General features: G+C 33.3%; 1 protein-coding gene across 12 annotated transcripts in view; it reads left to right on the top strand.

Moving 5' to 3' along the window:
* The window catches only part of LOC120418014 (protein sickie), a 295005-nt gene that overhangs the window by 191708 nt on the left and 81493 nt on the right, over positions 1-21804 (top strand). The window contains exon 1 of one of the 12 annotated variants that reach the window (XM_052708397.1): positions 16932-17084. The exons of the other annotated variants lie outside the window; for them this stretch is intronic. The gene's annotated coding sequence lies outside the window, so the exon portion shown is untranslated. Of the gene's footprint in view, positions 1-16931; positions 17085-21804 lie in introns of those variants that run through there. 12 annotated transcript variants of the gene reach the window in all.

The raw sequence follows: 21804 nt of genomic DNA on the forward strand, positions 1-21804 counted from the left end.
AATACGTATTCAAGGAATGTAACTTATAGTGGTAAAAAGTTATGAATGAATTATTATTAGATTTTTTTCTGTAAATTCCTAATCATAACCAACAACTTTCCCGAAGATACCAAAGCTATTAGAAAATTCCTTCTCAAGATACAAAATAAAACTTTCATCCAAATAGAAAAAAAAACAATTTAAAAATCGCGAAAAAAATGCGAAACCGTAGAGATTGCAATTGCTAAATATATTGAAAACTCTTCAGAATTCATTGCATATTGCTTATTATGTATTTTTAATCAAACACTGACGAAACGTTTTTAGAAAAATAAAATTGTCATTAATTCATTAATATTTTGTTAAATTTAGATAGTAACTTTAATGATGTAGATAGCATTTGTGATACTACCAGTAAAAAAAATAAAATAAAATAAATTAAAATCGGACTTGAAATTTGTTTTAAATTTTTAAATTTGAATTTTTAGGTTGATATTACTTCCTAATACCCTTTTACATTTTTATTTTACCTCTCATTGAGTGGGATGTTCAACACATGAACCATGAATGCCAAGTGCCGCTGAAACTGAAACCGCTAAAGAGCTATCCAGCATTGAATTGGCGAATGGGGGATGCTGCACCATCTCCACAGCATCAACGCATCATCGCCAGTGGTTGTATTTCGTGGGTTTTGTACCAGAGGACAGAGGAACATAGCGTAATAAGCCCTCCCCGGCCGGTCACGTGGCCCCCGTTGACAGTTGACAGCAGCAGCAGTGTGTGTTATCCGATTGGTGTCGTGAACCTCGCCAAAACGCGAGGGGGTCAAACCGGACCGGTTGTCGTCGTCGCGTCCGAACATGTTCTGGAATTAATTTGGGGGATTAAGAGGTTTGCTGCAAATGACAATTTTTGGGGATTTTGGTCGTCTCTGAGAGTGATGGTTCCTTTCGATGGATGTCTGAATGCTGTGTAATTAGAACGTTTTTGGTATCTTGTCATTCTTGGAGAAAATTTGGGGATTAAGTCGAGCGAGTTGCCATCGTGTTTTATGACTTTGTCCAATTCCCTAGAAATTACCGCAATCCTCGAGTGAGCTCTACAGTTACAGCAAAAAACCGAGCATTAACTTTGCTCATTAAAATTCATATCACTTTTATTACTTCCGGGTTTTCCTCCGTTTAATCTGCACTCCTACCACCGACCAAACATTCCAAAGTATCTAAGCAGCTTTTCCCCCAACCAACTCCGAATATCCTTAAACTGGGAATGCACTCTGTGCCCAGAATTCCGATTTCAACCCCTCTCAAAAATGCTTTGCTTCTGTGTATGTCACGCCAGTGCGTAAAATTCTAAATGCAAATCTCCCTTCTTTACAGTACACACACAATTTTAATTCGGTTCCATTGGAGCTCATAACTCATAATTATACAACCCCGGGTGTGAAAGCGTTCATTTGATCCTCTTTTTCCTACCACCTTTCGAAAATTGTCTCTTTTTTGGAGGAATCCCCTCTTTTTAGTTGAAATTTTGTCAAATCATGCGAGGTTCTGGCGTTGCAAAGGTTGCAAACTAAGAAAAGAACGAAGCATGCCATGGAAAGTAGTCGACGCATCGAGCGTGGTGCAAACACCCTCAATTTGCAGTGCTGGGTTGTCGCTACTATGTTACAGTGGAGCTAAAGCTGATCAGTTGAGTTTTTTTTTGTAAAAAAAACACAATTTAATGTTTTTTTGAATTTTTAGTTATTTTAACACTAACTATGAGGTTTCAATTTTCAAAATTAACTCACTTACCATTGAAATCATTCGATAACTCTACGGAGATCACACAACCAAGCTATAACATTGTGTTTGTCACTAAAGTGTTGATGCAAGCCAAACACTTGATAGAAGCACAAAACTAGCTTTGAATCGATTCACAACAACACCTCCTCGCGTTATCTGCTCACTTGGATTACCTTTTCAGCACTGACCAATCGTTCGCCGACGCCGGTCGAGTAAGTGAAGATTCGTTGTTTACGTTTTTTGTTCAGCAGCCTTTTTGACGGGTGATTCCCGTGCATTTGTGAGTTTGCAACAAAAATTGGTTGAATCGTCCCTACTTGGGAAGAGACAATAAAAGGTTGTGTTTTAGATTTTTGAAGGTAATTTCCGTACATTTAATATTTTCTGATCTTCTGAATTCTGAATTCGATGTACAAGGTTTTTATTAATGATTTGTTTTTTTTTTCCAATTTTCATGTCCAATAGTCTGTGGTTGCGGCGGGAATACTCGTGACTCTGTGTTGTGAAGCGTCATGCTATTTATAGTATCATTCATACTCTACAACTACTTTACGTCCTCGATTAATTAAAAGCACCATTCCTTTCATATTTCTTATGACGTTTGCATCTTTCTTATTTAACAAAGTAACGGTGCAATAATTTCCAGAGTTTTTTTAATGGTTCTATATGCTTTTTGGTTTGATATGTTCATAGGACCTATTCAAAACAAAAATACTCTAGATTTGTTCCTTGGTTAGAAACCTTATGTCAAATATTGAGAAGTTTTTTATAATGTTACTCTGCTGGTTTTGTCATTCCACAAGAATGTTTTAGTTGTAATGTGTTAAATTAAATTATAAATAATTATTTCAGTTGTGCAAAGTTGTTCTAGCATTTTTGAACGTCGATTTTTTTTAAGCATAAAATTCTTACTGAGAAAAATTAATAAAAATTAATCTATGGCTATAAAACATGTTTTGGAATGATTACTTTTACTTTTATTTTTATACAACTTTTATTTAAAAAAAATGCCAAAAAATACCATTCTAATGAAAACAAAACTTGATTTTTTCCGAATTTTCGACCATTCGAAGTTCGATTACCCGATGGTTTGTATGGGTCTTCGAATAATCGAATCGCGAAAAAAAAAATCTTTTTTCATTTTCTTGTTTTTAATACAAAATTTGAGTTCTACGACTCCATTTTAGTCAAATTTGAATAGTTGTTTGCCTAATAAATAGCAAAATGCATTTTTCCTTAATTTTTTAAATGATTCATTACCGGCATTTTGGCCGTCATGATGGATTTAAAAATTCTAAATCACTTAGGTTTAGTTTGGGGGTCACTTAAGCTCGACAATCAAAAACAAGACGAAGAAAAAAATATTTTTTTCGTGATTCGATTATCCAAAGTTTTGATTATCCAAATGAAATTTTTCCAAGGCCTTCTGATAATCGAGTTAAGAATGTACCACACAGAAAAAATAAAGTTGAATTTTGCAATGTTGAAAATTTGGTAGGTTGACCTCTTTTTTGAGTAATATAACATAAAAAATGTAAACCTGATGAATATTCATCAAAAACTGATGGAAATTCATCATTTTCTGAGGTAAAATTAATCATTTTTCTGACACAAAATCTGTCACCATTTCCTGATGAATATTACATTCATTTTTTTCTGTGCAGGTAATCAATTTTAAGTCGAATATGATCCTTTTGTACTTTGTAAAATGGCAAATCCAAGACATTTTGAAAATAAACTGGCTTGATTAGATTTATCAATCAAATTAATTTATAGATTAGGCTGTTCTATTTCTGTTTAGTAGTTTCATTTATTTTCATTAGAAAATAGCATAAAAAAATACTTACACGGAAAAAAAGTTAAATTTTGGAAAGTTTAAAACTGGGTCTATTTTGAGTAATTTCACTTTCATTTTTCTAAGTGTGAAATTCAAGTGAAACAGATGAAAATTTTACCAGTTCCTGATGGTAAAATTAATCTTTTTTGACACATTATTTGTCACCATTCCCCTATTAAATATTTTTATATATTTTTTTTTAATACCAAGCAGCTCATGAAAAAATATTCATTGGTATTTATAAGTTTTATGTCTTTTCTGATCTATAGTCCCAGAATTTAAATTTGTAAACAGCTTTAGAAGCCCTTTTTTGATTTCAATGCAGAACCATGTGCAATTTTGTCTCAATGTAGTAGTTGAGCAACTCTCTACGAAATCGGCCGATTTCGACCATTTTTATTTTTTGTATTTTTTTATTTGACTCAAACTTTGTGGGGGCCTTCCCTATAACCAAATAAGCTATTTTGCGTCATTGGTTCACCCATACAATTTTGACTGCTGTCCATACAAAAATGGTATGTAAATATTCAAACAGCTGTAACTTTTGAGTGAATTTTCTGATCAATTTGGTGTCTTCGGCAAAGTTGTAGGTATTGTTGAGGACTTTTAAGAAAAAAATAGGTAGGCGGAAAAAAATTTGCAGATTTTTTAATCATCTTTTTTTCTCTAAAACTCAATTTCCCAAAATACGTATTTTTTGATTTTCGAGATTTTTTGATATGTTTTAGGGGACAAAAATCCGCAACTTTTGAGCCATAGAGAAACATGGTCAAAAAACTGCCGCCGAGTTATGAATTTTTGAAAAATAGTGATTTTTGGAAAAAAAATCGAAATTTCATGCAAAAACAAGTTTGACATTATTTTTTAATGCAAAATTGAATTTGCAATCGAAAAGTACTCTACAGATTTTTTGATAAAAGGCTTCGTTTTCAAGATATAGCCACAGAAAGTTTAATTTTAGCGAAATATTTGCAGTTTTTTGATTTTTAAAAATAGTGACCATGAGTGACCATTTCTGAAAATATATTTTTTGAAAAGTTTAGACAATTTGCTATAAAATTGTCTAAGAGACATAAAAGATTGGACCTCGGGTTGCTGAGATAGAGCCGCTTTGAGAAAGAGAAACACGAAAAATGAAGTTTTCTAAATCTCACCAAAACAACCCACCATTTTCTAATGACGATATCTCGGCAACTAATGGTCCGATTTTCAATGTTAATACATGAAACATTCGTGAAATTTTTCGATCTTTTCGAAAAAAATATTTTGAAATTTTTTAAACCAAGACTAACATTTTAAACGGGCGTAATATTCATTATTGTATGGAGACTTGTATGGGTGCACCAATTACACAAAATAGCTTATTTGGTCATATGGAAGGCCCCCACAAAGTTTGAGCCAAATCGAAAAATACAAATAAAATCTATTTCCGGTTTTGGTAGAGAATTGCTCAGTTATTTCTTTAACCCCTAATTTTTTGGGGAAATTGTGAAGTGGGAAGATGGAGCAGAGGGACAAAAACTTGAATTACAATTTGGATTGGCCTTATAAAAATAATTGTGTTATCAAAAAGAAATTCGAATTTATTCAAAAAAATTGTTATTTTTTTTTAATTCGAAAGTAATATTGATCTTTGAAACCCTAAGTCAAAAAAATATTTTTTTATCATTGGTTATTCCACATAAGTAGAGGGTGACGAGCGGGAATTCCCGGGAAAAAATTCCAGGGAAATCGACCGTTTTTGGACCTCTCGATTCCCGGGAAATTCGGTCGAGACTCCCGGGAAATTTTAAACTTATAAGTGTTGAAGCAAAATTATATAAACTTAGCAAATTATTTGAAAACAACCAAAATTGTTTGGAACATTGGATGTTCAATGTTCGACGTTCAAGTTCGAAATAACCAATGCTTCTGGTCTCTTTTCTAACTTGTCAAAAATTCCATGAATTATAATTGAGAGGAGCCAAAAAAAAATTGGCCCCCAAAATTTATCTTAAAGCATACTTAGTATTTACACACCAGAAATGAAATCTAAAGGGTCTTAATATTATGTTTTTTTATTATTTCTAAAAGGGAAAAGTTTTTTCAAGATAAGATCAATTTCCATATCCTCTCTTGAGCATAACAATCCTCATATCTTGTTTTTTTTTTTAATTCTATGTACCTTAGTTAATTTCACTGTATTGTGGTAATTTCCTTTTTTGATGTCAATAAGTTCACCTCAATATTAAACTATATTGTGATTAAACGCCGATTGTGATCATAAAGATTTTGCTGATAACTGTAAATATTTCTTCAATGAATATTTAAAGTAGACCTTAAAAAAGAAAACAAGTTTTAATTCGTTATGTATCATATATCGCAAAAAAAAAACGGGAAAATGAAAGATTATCTATGTTTTTACTTCATACAAATCTAATAAGAAGTTCATGAAACAAGTTAGTGCAACATTTGAAACATATCACTCAGTGCGAATTAAGGTTTGTGAATATTTTAAACTACCATAGTAAACTATATAGTTCCCCGAAATAATGCTTAAATTAACGATTGATTGAATAAGCATGAATTAATTGTAACTGAAATTCATTGAAAAGAATCGAATTTATTACTGTTCTTTTAAATTTTGCCACCATTGGCATAGCCAAAAAAAACTCCCGGGTCCCGGGAATTCCCGGGAAATGGCCAAATTCAGCTCTCGATTCCCGGGAAATTGAAAATCTCGAGAATCGTCACCCTCTACACATAAGTCTGTAAATCTGAAAAATAACTTTAACAATTGATTGTAAATTATTTAAAAAACATTGAATATTTTTTCTTTTTTTAATCAAGACTTTTTACACATTTTAGATTTTGGGACCACAGATCGGAAATTTTTTTTTATAGTACAATGTTTTCAAAAAATCACATAAATTTGGCAAATTTCCAGTAGTAGCATAACTGTAATAATTTTTAAAGCATTATATTGTATATTTTTGCTTAGATATTTTTGCTTCAACATTTCCAAAATTTGGCTTGAAATTTAAAATTAAGTTTTTTTGCACGCCAATCAACCATAGCACACAATCAATTATCTTACACACCTTGAAAAAAATAATTTGCATAACACGGATGTCTAGAAAAAAAAGTGTATACGATTTTTATCGAATTAAAAAAGTCTTAAATTTTTTGGACTTGTCAAATTTGTACGTTTGTTATAAAAAAAGTGTATGAAATTAGACTTTAAATTTTTCCAAAAACTAATTTTTAGTTAATTGATATCCTATCAATGTCAACTTCGGTTTACGGTAGTTTGAAAATCCAGCATCCCTGCAAAAAATTCCACCTCCAAACGACAACTCGAAAGCAGTCATCGACCGAAAAGGGAGTTTCAAACTTTCAAGAACTTCTCCTCCACAACACAAAGTGCAATATTTCCTCCTCGACAGTGAGCCATAGAAGATTGAGCGGAGTTGAGTTGAGTTGAGTGAGGGTGGTGTATTCAATGTAACGACAATGACACTATTTGAAAGCAGAAGAAGCATTCTCTCCTTTTCTGTGCATCTACGAATATGATGCCGAAAAAGTAGAGGAAACATTTTTCAAAGCTTGGACCAAATTCCTGGTTGGAGGTGGCAAGGAGCTAGGATTGGGGTGATTGTCTGCCTTAGTGGGTGGTGGGGAAATTAAATTACACACACTCAATGATCGAAGATTGTTTGGGGCTTGCGAAAGAGAAGGAAATTCACAGTGGGTGTTTATTGATTTTTTGTATTTAAAGATATTACTAAAATATGACAGTATTTCAATTTTTCTTAGTTTTCTTTCATCGATATCTAGATTTTTAAAATATTTTTTTAATTGAAATAATGTCACATTTATGCAAGACCAAAATCTCCACAAGCTTCCCTAACATCCCTCCCCCAAGCAAATGGGAAAAGCTCCCCCCTTCCAAATCTTCCAGCAAACAGTGAATAAACTTCCCCTTTCAAGACCAAAAAATAAAGAAGATTCTAAGCTTTTCCGGGTCACCACATTATTCATGGCTGCCAAAAGTGGGGAGCATTTTTTAATCGCCGACTTTCGACGGCTGATAAATTATTCTTTGTTGCTTTGGAAATTCTTTTCTCCGAAAAAAAGAATGTGAAGGAATTTAATAAAAAAGGGATACTTTTCCTTCCATCTTCCGGAAAGTGAAGGATATCGATTACGCGACATCATCAAAGAAATCGCAATTTTAGATAAAAATGCATGGAAAATGTCGAGAAATGAATTTACCCTTGAAACCACCTCCCCCTAGCAGCGGATGAAAAAAGGGTAATTGAAATAAAAGCACTCAATTTATGCGTCCTCTTCTTGGTTAGAGAGGGAACAACAGGTGTTATTTTTACCCCGTTGGCAGTTTGGAGAGGAAGTTGTGGGATAATAACTTTTATGCCGCGCCACCACGAGCTATCGCAACGATCTGGAAGATGGCACCATCTATACAAGTGGAAGTTTTGCCCGAACTTTATGGAGTCGTTGGACTCGGGGATAGTTTTCGTGTTTTATCATTCCGAGGAGGACATTCTTGTTTAGAATGGAAATTGCTTTCGGTGACGGGCGAAAATTTGCATCGATATGGTGAGAATTTCACGTGGAAGAATAATTTGAACAAGTTTGCTAACTCAAAATGTAACATAAATTCATTTGAAATTTAATGGAAGGTAACCAAAAAGATTTTATTTATAAATAATATTTTTCACATTGCAATAACTCTTTTTTTTTTTTTAATTCAAAATTGAATGCAACAATACATACCAAGCAACGCGATGTTGCAACGAAATGCACCTGCAACATCAACTGACAGCATAGGTCACGCGACAGTACCGCGATACATTCATGTGATGCAACATTTTAGATGTGACATTGCACGTGCGACTCGAGCTTTGCAACAATTTTTTAAAGATGATCTGTGCAACAGACTGAAGTGCGGTGTATTTGAATGAAAATAATAATTAAATGAAAATAAAATTGAAAAAAGCAGCTAAAAAAAGTTTACATTTTTTTTCTATACGTCTTGACGGTTATAAAAAGTATATAAAAATTGAAATTACAAGCCATACTTTTGACATTGAAATGAAAAAAGTGTTTTAAAATACATTTTACACCAGTCTAGGGTTTTTGCAATCATTAGTTTTCAAAAAAATCTAAGTAGGGGAACAGCATCTAATTCCAGCGTGCCTCTAATGTTGGCAGGTCAAAACTTTGTCATTCAATTAAAGCTAATTAAAAGCGTTTTCAACTGAAATCGATTGATAAATAGCTCAATAAGAAGTGAGCAAGCAAGTTTCTATCAAAAGTTTTGCAAAATTAGTTGTTTAAATAGTGAAAATCAGCAAATTGGATGGAGTTAGGAGCGAGAGCTTAACCTGCCAAACATACGAGAATTTCCCCTACTGTTTTTTTTTCGCCAGAAAAAAAAACTTTTTGAAATTTTACAAAAATTTAAAATGTTTTTTTTTTATCGAGCCCAAACATGCTAAATTTGTTATTAATGCAGGAAATGTATTTCAAATTGTTTTTAGTTGATTTGATTTCTATTTCCGTTAAAACTTTGAAGTTTAAAAAAAATGCTCCCAGATTTTTTAGGAAAATGTTGAAGGCCGAATGGGTTCAGAAAAACTATTTTTTCATAATTCTTTTCAAGGCCATACTATTGAAGGTCAGATCAACAATGCCTTGAGAGATAATTGTAGAGTTATTTTTACTTTTCAAATATATTTTTTTCAGAGATGGTTGAGGTAGACACAATATAAAAAAAATCAAAAGACTACTAAAAAATATCAAGAAATGAAAAAATCAAGAGAGAGATTTTTTCCGTATATTTTTTTTCGCATAGTCCTTTTCAAAATAAAAAAAAAACATATTTTGAAATATTTGCATAGCAATTTTCTATACATAAATCTCAAATTTGAAACAAAATTGCAATGGACAAAGATGGATTTTGTCATCCAAATCCATAAATACAAAAATTAAAACAGAGAACTGCTCTTTCGGACTTTTTTCGAAACGATATTCAATTCTTACAAAAATGCAAAGTTTTGGCAAAAAATAACAGAAAGCATAAATGTTAAACATTTATATTCTTTATTATGTCACTGCTTAAAAAATATTAAAGTTGCAATATTTTAAATAAATTAAGATGTCTTCTTTTGCCATATCTGATTTAGATCATTATGTTGAAATTTTATTTAACAAATTTTTATTCTACAAAATTTTAGACGACGGTTTTTTGCGTAATTTTGGAATATTTTTTGATAGCAAAACAATCCAACAAAAAATTAAAACATCAATATCATCAAAATTTTGAATTTTAAAGTGAGAAAATGGAAGCAAGAATTGAGGTAAAAATCATCTTTTCTCAGTGAGATAGGCAGAAACAATGATTAAAAGATTTTTGATTATGAAAATATTAACTAGACACAGATTAAACTTCTTTTTATAAAATTGGGTCAACACAATTTGAAACATACACAGATGACGGTTTTGCCATAATTTTAGAATAATTTTTTGATAAACGTATAAATAATCTTGAACAAATTTTATCTAAAGTAAGTTTCATAACAAATCTCACTTATTCAATTTTCATGTTCTTTTTCAAACAAATTTTGAAGCAAAAAAAATCAAATAGTCCTTAAGGCGAGATTACTGATTTGCTTTTCTAAAAAAAAAGTCAAATTATCTTAGAATTGATAAACATCTTTTGAGACTTTTAAATCAATTCTAACCTTTTTAAAGCATACATTGTTTTATTTTATTGAAATGGAAAATATGTATTTTTATTTGTCATAATTTTCAAATAAAGCTTTTTTTTGTTTTTGACAGAAATCGCCATTTATGCTATTGATAACTGTTTGAAAAAATGCTTCAATAATAAAAACGTAAAGATAATCATTTTCATTATTATCAAAAATTATCATCAATTAACTAGCAAAATGTATCCACATCAGGTTGTGACATTGTAACATTTTATCAGCAGCTCGCGAGACTGCAACTTGTATAACAGTTTTCAGTTGAGACATGAATGTCACGCGCAGCAGCAGACACCCCTGCAACATGCAACATTTTATAGTTGAGATGTATCGCACTGGTTGTCGCCACTGTAGCATGCAACATTTTGCTTGAACTGCAACATTTGGATCAGTTTGGATCGAGTCTTGGATAGTAGCACAGATATGCTGGAACATTTTAGAACAGTTTGATCCTTTTCATTCAACCTACATTAAAAATTATGTTTTGTAAAAAAAATAAAAATTGAATTTAAATTTGATTAATTTAAATAACGTCTTTAGAGTAAGTCAAGAAAACTAATTTGAAGAAATTGATTGTCTGGTCTCAAAAAAAAATGGTGATGAATATTTCTGACAAACAAAATCATGATAACATATAAACAATATGTAGAAAATCAAGCACCAAAATCAGACACCAAAACATTCACCTAAAGCCTAAAGCATCGGAAAAACAACCAACAAAAATGTTAATCATTTCCTCCACCCCCCAAAAACCAACCCATTTTCTCACACCTCCCGACAAATTACTCCTCCCTTCAGACGACATTATCCGTCTCATTTTCCTTCCCTCCTGGCAAACGAAAAAAAAACAAGCAAAATCACCAAAATAACTGGAAAGCTCCGGAAAAGTGAGCCGGCAAACATCATCCAAACCAAAACCAAAACTTCAGACACGTAATACCACCCAACCTTGGGGAATAAGCAGTAAACATGGCGAGCGCGCGCAAACGAACGAGAAGCCTATCTTCGACACATAAAAGTTTATTGTTACTGTTTACCATGTCGGTGAATGGTGGTGGACTCATCAGCAGGGGAGCTTTTTCGTGAGATTTTTTAAAGTGAAAATTAAAGTTTTGTTAATTTTGAATTTTTCACTGTTTTTTAAAGACAAATTTGAAAATTGAAAATAAAGCTAGTCCATTTTCAAAAGTTCCTCCACTTTTGTGCATCCTTTTATCACAAATATTCACGCACGAAAAATTCAATTAAAGTACATCCCACAATCACATCGCATCACATCACGGCAGGTTTCCTTTCGTGCACACCTCAGAGCTGTTATCAGCTACTTTATGCGACTTTATCTCGCCCTGATGGGTCTGCTAAAAGAGTCTTGATTTTTTTTTTGTTGCTCCGCTTCCACTGTTTTTGGTGTTTGGGGCCAAACAGCAGCACACATAAAAAGCGCAATTTGGCGGCGGCATGGAGCGTACGTAATTACTCCCGCCAGGATAATGACGGAGTAGGCCATGAGAAGCGGGGGCGATGTTGTTTTTTGGGGGTTAGTAGGTATCACGATGGCTGAGGGATTTGGGAATTGATGTTTAAAGTTATCGATTTGGGATTCATTTACTATCCAAATTGTGATTTGTAGAAGGTTGACTTAAAATAAAACATTTTTTTTGTGCAATTTAAAACAATTCGATTCAAAATTTCTACCTCAAGAGGGATAACTTTAAAGTATTTTGTATCTAATTTCAAATGCTTTAAAGTTATCCCTCTACTTGAAACACATGATTAGTTGCTCACGAAAAAGTGAGAGTGAGTGCCACATGAGAGAGCTCAAAGTGAGTTCTTCTTTATCCTTTGCATATTTTGAAACGAGTGGTTTTGGATGGATTCCAGAGATTTGTTTTTCTTGGCAAATTTTGAAAAGATTGGCTAATTTTTTTTCAAAATACTTCTAAATTTCAATGGAAATTAAAGTGCAATCAGCTTAAATCAATTTTAAATGCATTCCCCTGCGTTTAGAATCATTTTCAGGCATGTCTGGGTTTATTGAAAAATCTCTCGATTTTTTTTTAATTTTCGATGTTCCGGTACTGTTTTAAAAAGTTTTTTTTCGCGAGAATTTTGTGTTCGTCAAATCTGTATTTTTTTGAAAACTTATGATTGTAGAACAACTGAACTAATGTAACATTCATTTTGAAACACTTTTTTCAGTCTAATGTTGAGCCTATGTTTTGTTACCTCAATTTTTATATTTATTATTTCACTCCCTGAACACATTTTTTTTTGTAAACCGACAGAATGAATTAAACTAAAAAAAAACCAAGCGTCTGTGTTTAAGGAGCCATGTTGTGACAATATGTGACTAGAACATAAAATAAGTACCTTCAACAAAATGTGTTTTTGTAATAAGGGAAGACAAAATTTAAAATAAAAAGCATAGCAAAGTTTAAACTGAAGTTGCTCAAAATTACAGTTAATTTGTCAACACAATTAAAATAATTTGTATAACAAAATAATTCAACTTTAACTTTTTTCAAACTAATTTTTAAAAAAGTTAAAAAGTATTTTACATTAGAACTATGTAGAATAGTCGAATATAGCTACAGTCTAATGGGGTGAATTTGGTATGAAGTCTTAACACATCTTTAAATACACTAATCGTTCTGGTTTTTTCCCCGCAAAATCCAATCAAATTACTCTAAATATTGAAGAAATCAAAACATCATGTGACTCAATTTGTCACAGTTTATGATACTGGGTAAACGTCTTGAGTGAATTTTAAATAGTAAATCATTCTTTAAACTAAATTTTATTAGTCAAAATTTCGCAAACGATTTACTGTCCATTTTTCAATGAAAATTTTTTTTTACGAAATACATCAATTCCAAATGATAGCTAAAACTCAAAATTTTAAAACGACTCAAAATTGGACAGGAAGTTCCTTGGCCCAAATAATTACACACTAGGCTGACAATAAAAAAAAATTACATCAGGAATACCCTCTGATTCGATTCCTTAGGCAAAAATAAGTATCTGTGCAAATTTTGAGCCAAATCGGTAAAGGTTAAAGGGTCGCTTTTTACCGTTGAAGTTTATATGGGGAAAATCGCAAAAATGTATGCAGAAAAACATCGTTTTAATATTTTTCTGCCAGGTGGCGCGGGTCTCGCCCAAAATTTTCCAAGAGTGAGATTCTTGTAGGAAATTGAATTTCCTACAACTTTGTCGAAGGGTGCAAAACGATCCGAGTTGATCCTGATTTTTGATGATTTTTCTAGTAAAAATTATTGTCTTTTGTACTTCTTATATACCCCTTATATTCTTTCAAGTATATAAGCCAATTTCTTTTCATCGCATTGCTAATAACTCATCAGGATCAACTCGGATCTTCTTGCACCCTTCGACAAAGTTGCAGGAAATTAAATTTCCTACAAGAATCTCACACTTGGACAATTTTGGGCGAGACCTGCGCCACCTGCTGCCAAAATCCTGAAGCGATGTTTTTCCCCATACATTTTAGCGATTTTCCCCATATAAACTTCAACGATAAAAAGCGACCCCTTAGCCTTAACCGATTTGACTAAAACTTGGCACAGTAACTTATTATTGCCTAAAGAATCGATCCAGGGGGTATCTTTTCAGATTTCCCAAAATTTTCATTTTTTCTCGTCACCCTATTACACACGTATTTTATTATAAGGCCATTATGGTGGCTGAAAAAAAGGTTTAAAAAATATATAAAAAAATTTTTTACCAAAATGTTAACAATCGTTTGTTATGAAAAAAAAACAAAACTTTTGTTCGCTTTAATTATTTTTACTGCAAAAAGTTGACTTTTCACAATTTTTCGCTCACTTTCAGAGAGCTTCTTCCATTTTTGAGTATTTTGTTTGAAAACGGCATTTTAAAGTTTCCTACGACCTTTTCAAGTATTAGGCTAGGTTTTTCAAACTATTCACTATTTTTCCTTAAAAGCCAAGTTTCTTGTCATTTTTAGAATAGAAATTTCTGTTTTTGGAATCACCCTAACTTGGCTTGGACCACTCTTATGGCCTAATAAAAAAAATACGTCTCTAATTATTTACCCTGACCAACGTTGGGTCATTTGAATTAGTTGAGTTTATCTTCCTTATAGAATTGCAAAATTGTGTTTGGCCCCCTAATTTTTCAGGAGTTGTTCTAAGGCGGTAAATGGAAATATAATTTGCACTAGTCAAGGTATGCAACAGAAAAATATTTAATTGGTCTAATTGAATTTGATTGAAAAAGTGAAAAAATGATATTTTTTTGTTAAAATAAAAGTTTTAATAGATAAATAAATTGTGTTTTAACTTAATTTTTTCATCTTTTAATAAATTGGGATTTTTAAAGGTTTCCTTTCAACATTTTATTACAACACATTAGAAATTAAATTGAAATAATAATATTCCAGTTTTCCAAAATTTTGATGCAACAACTATCACGTCATGATTTTAGATGAAATTAGACTTCTTGGAAACAAAAGATTGCAAAATGACGGTACTGCTGTATTATTCCTTTTTTCATGTTTTGTTTAATAAAATTGTTGTAATTCTGTATTGAAATTTTTATTATTGTATTTTTAAATTGTTTTTAAAGTATTAAATTTTTGCTCCACGAATTAAGTTATTTTGGCCGGGAAACGGGAAATGGACGCTCTAATAAAAATTCCAAAATGAACTTAATTTTCAATAAAATGTACAAGTTTTTTCAATGAAAATAATAATTTCCAGCATTATTTTTTTCTTGATTTGGAGATACTTTGGCGTCATCCATAAAGTATGTCACGCTCTAGGGGGGAGGGGGGGTCTGAGCAAGTGTGACATTGCGTGTTATAAGTATAGGAAAAGCGTGACAAAGGGGGGGAGGGGGGTAAATTTTGGCTGATTTCAGCGTGACGTACTTTATGGATGAAGCCTTAATCCATGTTTTTTTGAAAATCTTTTAACCTTGTTCAATTCAATCAGTGTTTATTAGTAAATAATCAATTCACAATTTCGTAATTCTTATAACCTAAAAGAGTTTTGGAGTACCTTTCAACTATGATTTGTACTATAGTTCTGATGTAATTAACAATGGATTTGCCAAGAGAAGGAAATTTTAACCTAGTTAAAACATAACCAAATCAGTTTGCAATAATTTTTCGTTTTGTATTTTAAAAGATGGTTTGAAATTATATTTTATGTTAAAATAATATATTCCAGCTAATAACAGACTATCTCCGTTCCATTCCATTCCGATAAAATTGCTGCATTTTCACCTAACAATTTCTTAAAAAAAACTTCGTTTTTAATCCTTTGAACTATCACGTAAGGCACCTCCATCTGACTGTCACCGTTGACCCTTTTTAGAAGAACCCCAAATAACAATAAAGGTAGCGCAAAAACGCCTGGCGCACCACACCGCAGCTAAACTCTAAAACCTTTCCAAATTTAGCGCAACCCTCTATTTTTTCGCAAAAAAAACGTCAAAACTAAAAAGAAAATAAAGAAAAGTGCCACTCCGAACGTGATGCAACAGCGAGCGCGCCACATAATCGAAGCGTGCGGTGACTCATGCAAAGTCGCCGATTTTTGGGGTGGTCTGGAAAAACATATGCTCGCGTCGCCTGCTTAAGGAACTGACCACGGGACACACACAGAAAACGGGAAAACACCCCACTTTGAGAGATTTTTCAAAGAATTCTGAGAGAGCCGGAGTTATTCTCTCACCGGAACTCACGCAAACTGAGAGAGAGCGTTGAGCGACGGAACGGGTTCGCCATCGGTTCCACAGTTGGCCACCGCTCAGACATGTCACTCGACTTCTGGCGATAAGATCGGTCTGTTTTAAGGGGCGGTTTCGCGACGCGCGTGGTCCTTTCTTTAAGGACGACCCCTCCCCGAAAAGTCTACGCGACAATTCCTTGAACCGGAAGCGCTGCCAGTGGGATTTGTCCGGAAGTTTTTGACAGTTTGTTGATGTGGAGTTTGAAGGAGTTGGTGCAGCAGCCACAAATGGACCAAATCAAGTGCTTTTCGTCTCGGGTTGCTGGGATCGATTTTCCTTGGCGAAACTCCGCGAGTGTCATGATTTATTGTTAGGAATTTCGAGTTTTTTTTTTTTTTTTGCGCTGTTGTCGGGAATTGAACCCCCACCCTTTGGAATGTGGCTGTGCCATTTGTTGAAGCTTGCTGTCGTTGGTGCTTACTGTGTGTGTGTCTAGTTTATGTTAGGATTTAGTGCGAACAAACTGCCTTAAATGTATAACCAAAGAAATTATAAATTTATAAGAATCTACAAAGTGGAAGGACCACCCTAACCTAAAAAGAAGAATATTTGCGAGGGTGGCCAACGCGTGCGTTATAGTTTTACTGTTGTTGGCTTCTTCAGAAGGGGAATCCCCCCCTCCACCCAGTTCTCAAAGGACGAAAACAAATCAAAAGGAATTGCTGTATCGAATAAATTCGATCATTGAACCATTTCGGCGGCGCTCAGTGACGTGAAAAATTTGCCCTTTCTCGGAAAAAAAACCGCCAATAACACAACGCCAATAACGACGACGACGACCACCCGGCCTACTACGCGGTTGGCCGACTCCAACCACAACAAAAACAACAACAACATCAATAGCACCAACAACAATAACAAAATCGATTGAACAACGTCGAAAAACGTCCGCTAGTATTGGTGCAAAAAGGATACGTCATCGACAAAAGGACTCACGTAAGCGTAGTAGGCGATGCGCGTCACACATACACCCACTGACAGAAGTGCACACACCAAAAATAAAAACGAAAAAGTCCACCCCCTGTCAGAGCGGCTGGGTTGGGGGGTTGTTTGATTAAATTGTGAAAATCGAGGCAGGCCTGGAAAAAGAGTCTGCAAACAGGATATCCTCCGAGCCTACTTTGTGCTGCAACGTTTGCTAGTGGTGGTGAACTGCATTCTCCCTCCCCCTTGCACTCACTTTTGAAGTATGTGTGGGGTAAAGTGGTTTTAGGGTGGGTCTTGCCTCTGATCAAGAGGTATAGTATTATAGTGAGGGGAAGGGTCGAGTAGGCGAACGTTGAACAGGTGTTTTTCGCCTACTGAGAGGTGATTTGGGGTGGGGAGTAAAGTTGGGGTGGGGTTGTGTGGGTGCTTCCGGTTTTGTTGTGATTATTTATGGATGAATTATTTTGCGCATGGAGAAGCACTTAAGCGCGCACACACACAAACACATGCGGGTGGGTTGCAAGGAGAAAAGCTAATCAAATTCTGAATTTATTTGAGGTTATCCCGAAAGATATTAAGATAGGCCAGGTTGATTACGTTTTATTTACATTTTCACCCTGCGAGCGAAATAAAAAAAAAAAATTCTTGTAATCATTTGGTTAAAAAAAAAGTCATTGAATTATTTACAATTAAAGCACAATTAACCAGAGTCAATTCATATTCAGCAAGGTTTTTTCTTTGGTTTAACTAAAAGTTAACATTTTACAGATTTATTGTTCAGCTCAGTTCACACTATTCATTAGTTTGCTGAAAAAAATACTTCTAATAGTTAATCAGGTCATAACAAAATCCGTTTTAAAGCTTTTGTTGAGGGTACAAAAAGTATATTTGTAAGTAATATTATTAACAGGGTGGCCACTTTACTTCTCCAAAATCTAAAAAAAAGAGAAAAAGTCGAGAATTTTATATTTATTTTAAAAAAGGATTTTCTAATTTTTGAAAATTTTGCGATATTTTTTTATAATTTTCAGTTCTAGTGAACTTAATAAGTTTTGAGCACATATCCGAACATTTTAGGTTTCTTTCATTATTTTAATCTGTTTCAGAATGAAATTGCATTTATTTGTCATAATATTGATATCTTAGTACGAAAAATCATGACAATGATGGAAGTCTCTACGTTAAATAAATTTGAAATGTATCTATTTAGTAATTTTTAAATTCATTTTTTTGTCAAATGACAAAATAGATCCAAGATGTTTTTAATTTTGGGCATTACAAAATTACAAACACGTCCAAAGCATTTTTCTCTTCAAAAAATTCGCTTGAAATTAGAGGTGAAGTGTGAATTTACATTTAACTGGATTTTTCATTGAAATAAAACTGAAAAAATGGGTCTCCTACGAAAGGCCGAATCTCAAAAGGCTGAATCCCGAAAGGCCGAAATTCAAAAGGCCGAATAAACAAAATGTACTCAATATTTACTTATTTCGCTTAAAATTTCAAAAAAGGTCATAGTTTGTATGAACAAAATTCTGAATTCCATAATCATTCTGGCTTTCGAGACATTCGGCCTTTTGAGACGTTTTGCCTTCTGAGCAAAAGACAAAACTCGGCCTTTTGAATTTCGGCCTTCCGAGATTCTGCCTTTTGAGTTTTAGCCTTTTGTGGCAATCCCAAAAAATCAATTACTGATAACTTGAATTAAATATCTACAAAATTTAAAAGAAAACTTAACAAAAACTGAGATTTTAATCAAATTCCTAAATATTTTGAATTTTTATTAAATTTCTTTTTTTTTTGAATAATTAGGATAAAATTCAAATTTCAATTTAATTTTAAAGTCGGGAATTCGAAAAAGGCATTTGAGTCGCCACCCTGTCAATTTGTTATGTTTATTGTTATTTTGTGTTTGAGCAATAAAAAGAGGATATTATTTTATACTTTCGACTGGCCAACAATTTTCTTAAAGGATTTAAGTTTTTTAATTTTCTTGGCCAGGTTTTTCAACAAAAGAAGGTGGAAATATAAACTCAATTTGTTCAGTTCAGTTCACACTTTAGATCTCTTAGAATCTGTGCGTTGAAATTATTACAAAAACAGTTTTAATTATTCTTTCGCCAGTTTCTTTTAGTTCACCTAACAGTTGAGTTAAGCTCAGTTCACACTTTTTATAGAAAAAAACGGTATTTGAATGTTAAACTATTTTCAACTATTTTTAAAGAAACAAGTGTGAACTAAAACAAGTTAACTGCGAACCTCTGTTTTCTAATTCTTCAATTTAAAATTGTGGAACCGTGAGTTAAGCTCAGTTAACACCGTCATTAAGACTTCATTGCACTTAATTTGTAATAATTTTATTTAGATCATACATGAACAACATAAAAAATGCTTCAGAAAAATTTAGCCTTCATTTTAGTTCAGTTCCATTTACACTATTTTTAAATACAATTTAGTTCTGCATTGGCAGTTTGTTTCTCAATATTATTTCCATTTTCCAGTCCGAATTACTTATTTCCTTCTTTAATTGAATTGATTTCAATTGACGAAATATAACCTTCAGTTCCAATTTAATACTAAGGTATCATTCGTCCAAAGTATCACATTAAAACGTCAAACTTTGCATACATTCAGGAGATAATTCCGGTCATCCATCAAAAGCTCACCAACTACAGTGATCAATCGTCAATTAATTAAAATTTGCGCATAAAAAAGTGGTGTGAGATTTATGATAATTTTGGCACCGGTTTTCCCCCATTTCCTGACTTTGCGAATTAATTGAAATTCTGCACGGATTAATTTCGAAAAAGCGCAACTCGCACTCGGATCGGCGTGGGTGACAATTCCGGCGACACGAGACGCAACGTAGGTGTGATGTTTGGGGATTTCACAGTGAAACACCCCCACACGGCTTGCTGGGGCGGGTGTGATTCGCGATGGGGCCATAATTAATTTGCATAAAGCAAACATTGCGCCGTTCGTTTTGGGGGTGGCAGTGCGAAAGGAAAACAACGCCGGCCAGCAATTATTATTATGTGGGATGGGGGGAAATTAATCTCATCCGGATTTTGAGTCCAAACTGCATTTGCGTTGAGTTGGAAAATTTGTCACTAATTTGCGTTACAATGAGATTTGCAGTTATTAGTGTGGAAGTTTTCCGTCACAATTTCGAGCTAAAAGCTCGCAAATAAATCAAGCTTGATAGATCAAAGCAATTTTCCGGGTCGAATTTTCCGAGAAAACCCGAAATGAATGAGCCTCCCGGCCATGAAAGCCATCACGTTTTTTGGCCTTAAAGGAAGCTCAAAGTCAAAATCAGCCAGCATTTTTGAACGTTTTCGTCCGGTGAGTTGCTGACTAATTTCATTTTCCTCTCCACTGAGATGGTGCGGTTCCGGACTTTTTGATATTTCAAACAGGATCGATAATTTTTCTCTCTCGGTGATGAAGCCGATATTCATAGAAGTTAAATTGGGTTAGGTTTTTTTTGGCGTGCTGGGTTCGCACTTTCATGGCTCATAAAAGATTGCTCGCTTTTTATGGGTTTTGCAGCGATATTATGGCGAAGAAAGAAGGAAAATCAATAAAAATATTCTTTGGCTTTCCAAAAGTTGAGAAATGAAACGAAAATAAAACTCTTAGTTTGGCTTCGGTGAGTAAACGAAAGAAATCCAGGCTTTTTTTTTTTGTTCGTTCCGGAAACAAAGAAAAGTGCAAAATTGTGTGCAAATGCTTGCATAATTTAGCGCCCCTCGGGAACGGGGTCACGTCGGTGTTTTTCCGGGAAAATATACGCTGCACGTGGGGGCGAAACTGGCAAGATTGTGCTGTCGTGACTGGCGAAATTATCAGGGAAGGGAAAATAAATAATTGTATGGAAATTGAATATTCTATGACTTCTAAAATAGTATTCAATAACAAACAAACAAAAAAAATTGTTAAGAAATTAAATTTTAAAAACTAAATTATTCGAAGTGTGAATTGAGCTGAACTCACAAGCACAATGCTCAGGAATCAAATCCCGGTCGACTGATTTTTTTTCGTTTATTATAGAGACTTTACACTTCCGTATGAACCTTTAGGATTGCAAAAGAATTTTGGGTCTGAAAAACATGTCAGCCAATGAGAGATGAATGCTACTTGAAGTTTTATACTTTTTTCTTCACCAGTTCGTTCAGCTCGGGTTACACTTGAGTTTAGATCAGTTAACGATTAAATTAAAAAAAAAACGGGGTAAGAAATACTTTTTGATTGGGAATGAAGTGACTTTTGAATGTTAAACAATTAACAAGAAAAAAGTGTTAACATAACCTAACCTTAGACAAAAATAAATGCAAATTTATGCAATGGATGCTGAATAGATGTGTTAACTAATTATAACAATGTCACAATTAACAATTATATACAAAGAAACTAAGACAGTAAGGTTCACAGTAACCTATCAAAGGTGCCCTGAAAAGTTAACTGAATTTCAGTGCTAATTTCATATTTTTTATATCAAATGCATTAGAACATTAAAAGAAAAGCATTTTTTTTGGCAACACATTTATGGAAAAAATACTATTTGAACTAAAACATATACTTGACTGACCAAACTGACGATTTAAATTAACCAGTGTCATTCTGATTTTGAATGTAGATGAAAACAGCTTAACACTCAGATTTAAATTTGATTACAATCAAAAAGTTATTCAAATACTGATTTTTCTATAATGAGTGTGAATTGAGC

This window comes from Culex pipiens, chromosome 2, assembly GCF_016801865.2.
Source record: "Culex pipiens pallens isolate TS chromosome 2, TS_CPP_V2, whole genome shotgun sequence".
Classification (NCBI taxonomy): Eukaryota; Metazoa; Arthropoda; class Insecta; order Diptera; family Culicidae; genus Culex; species Culex pipiens.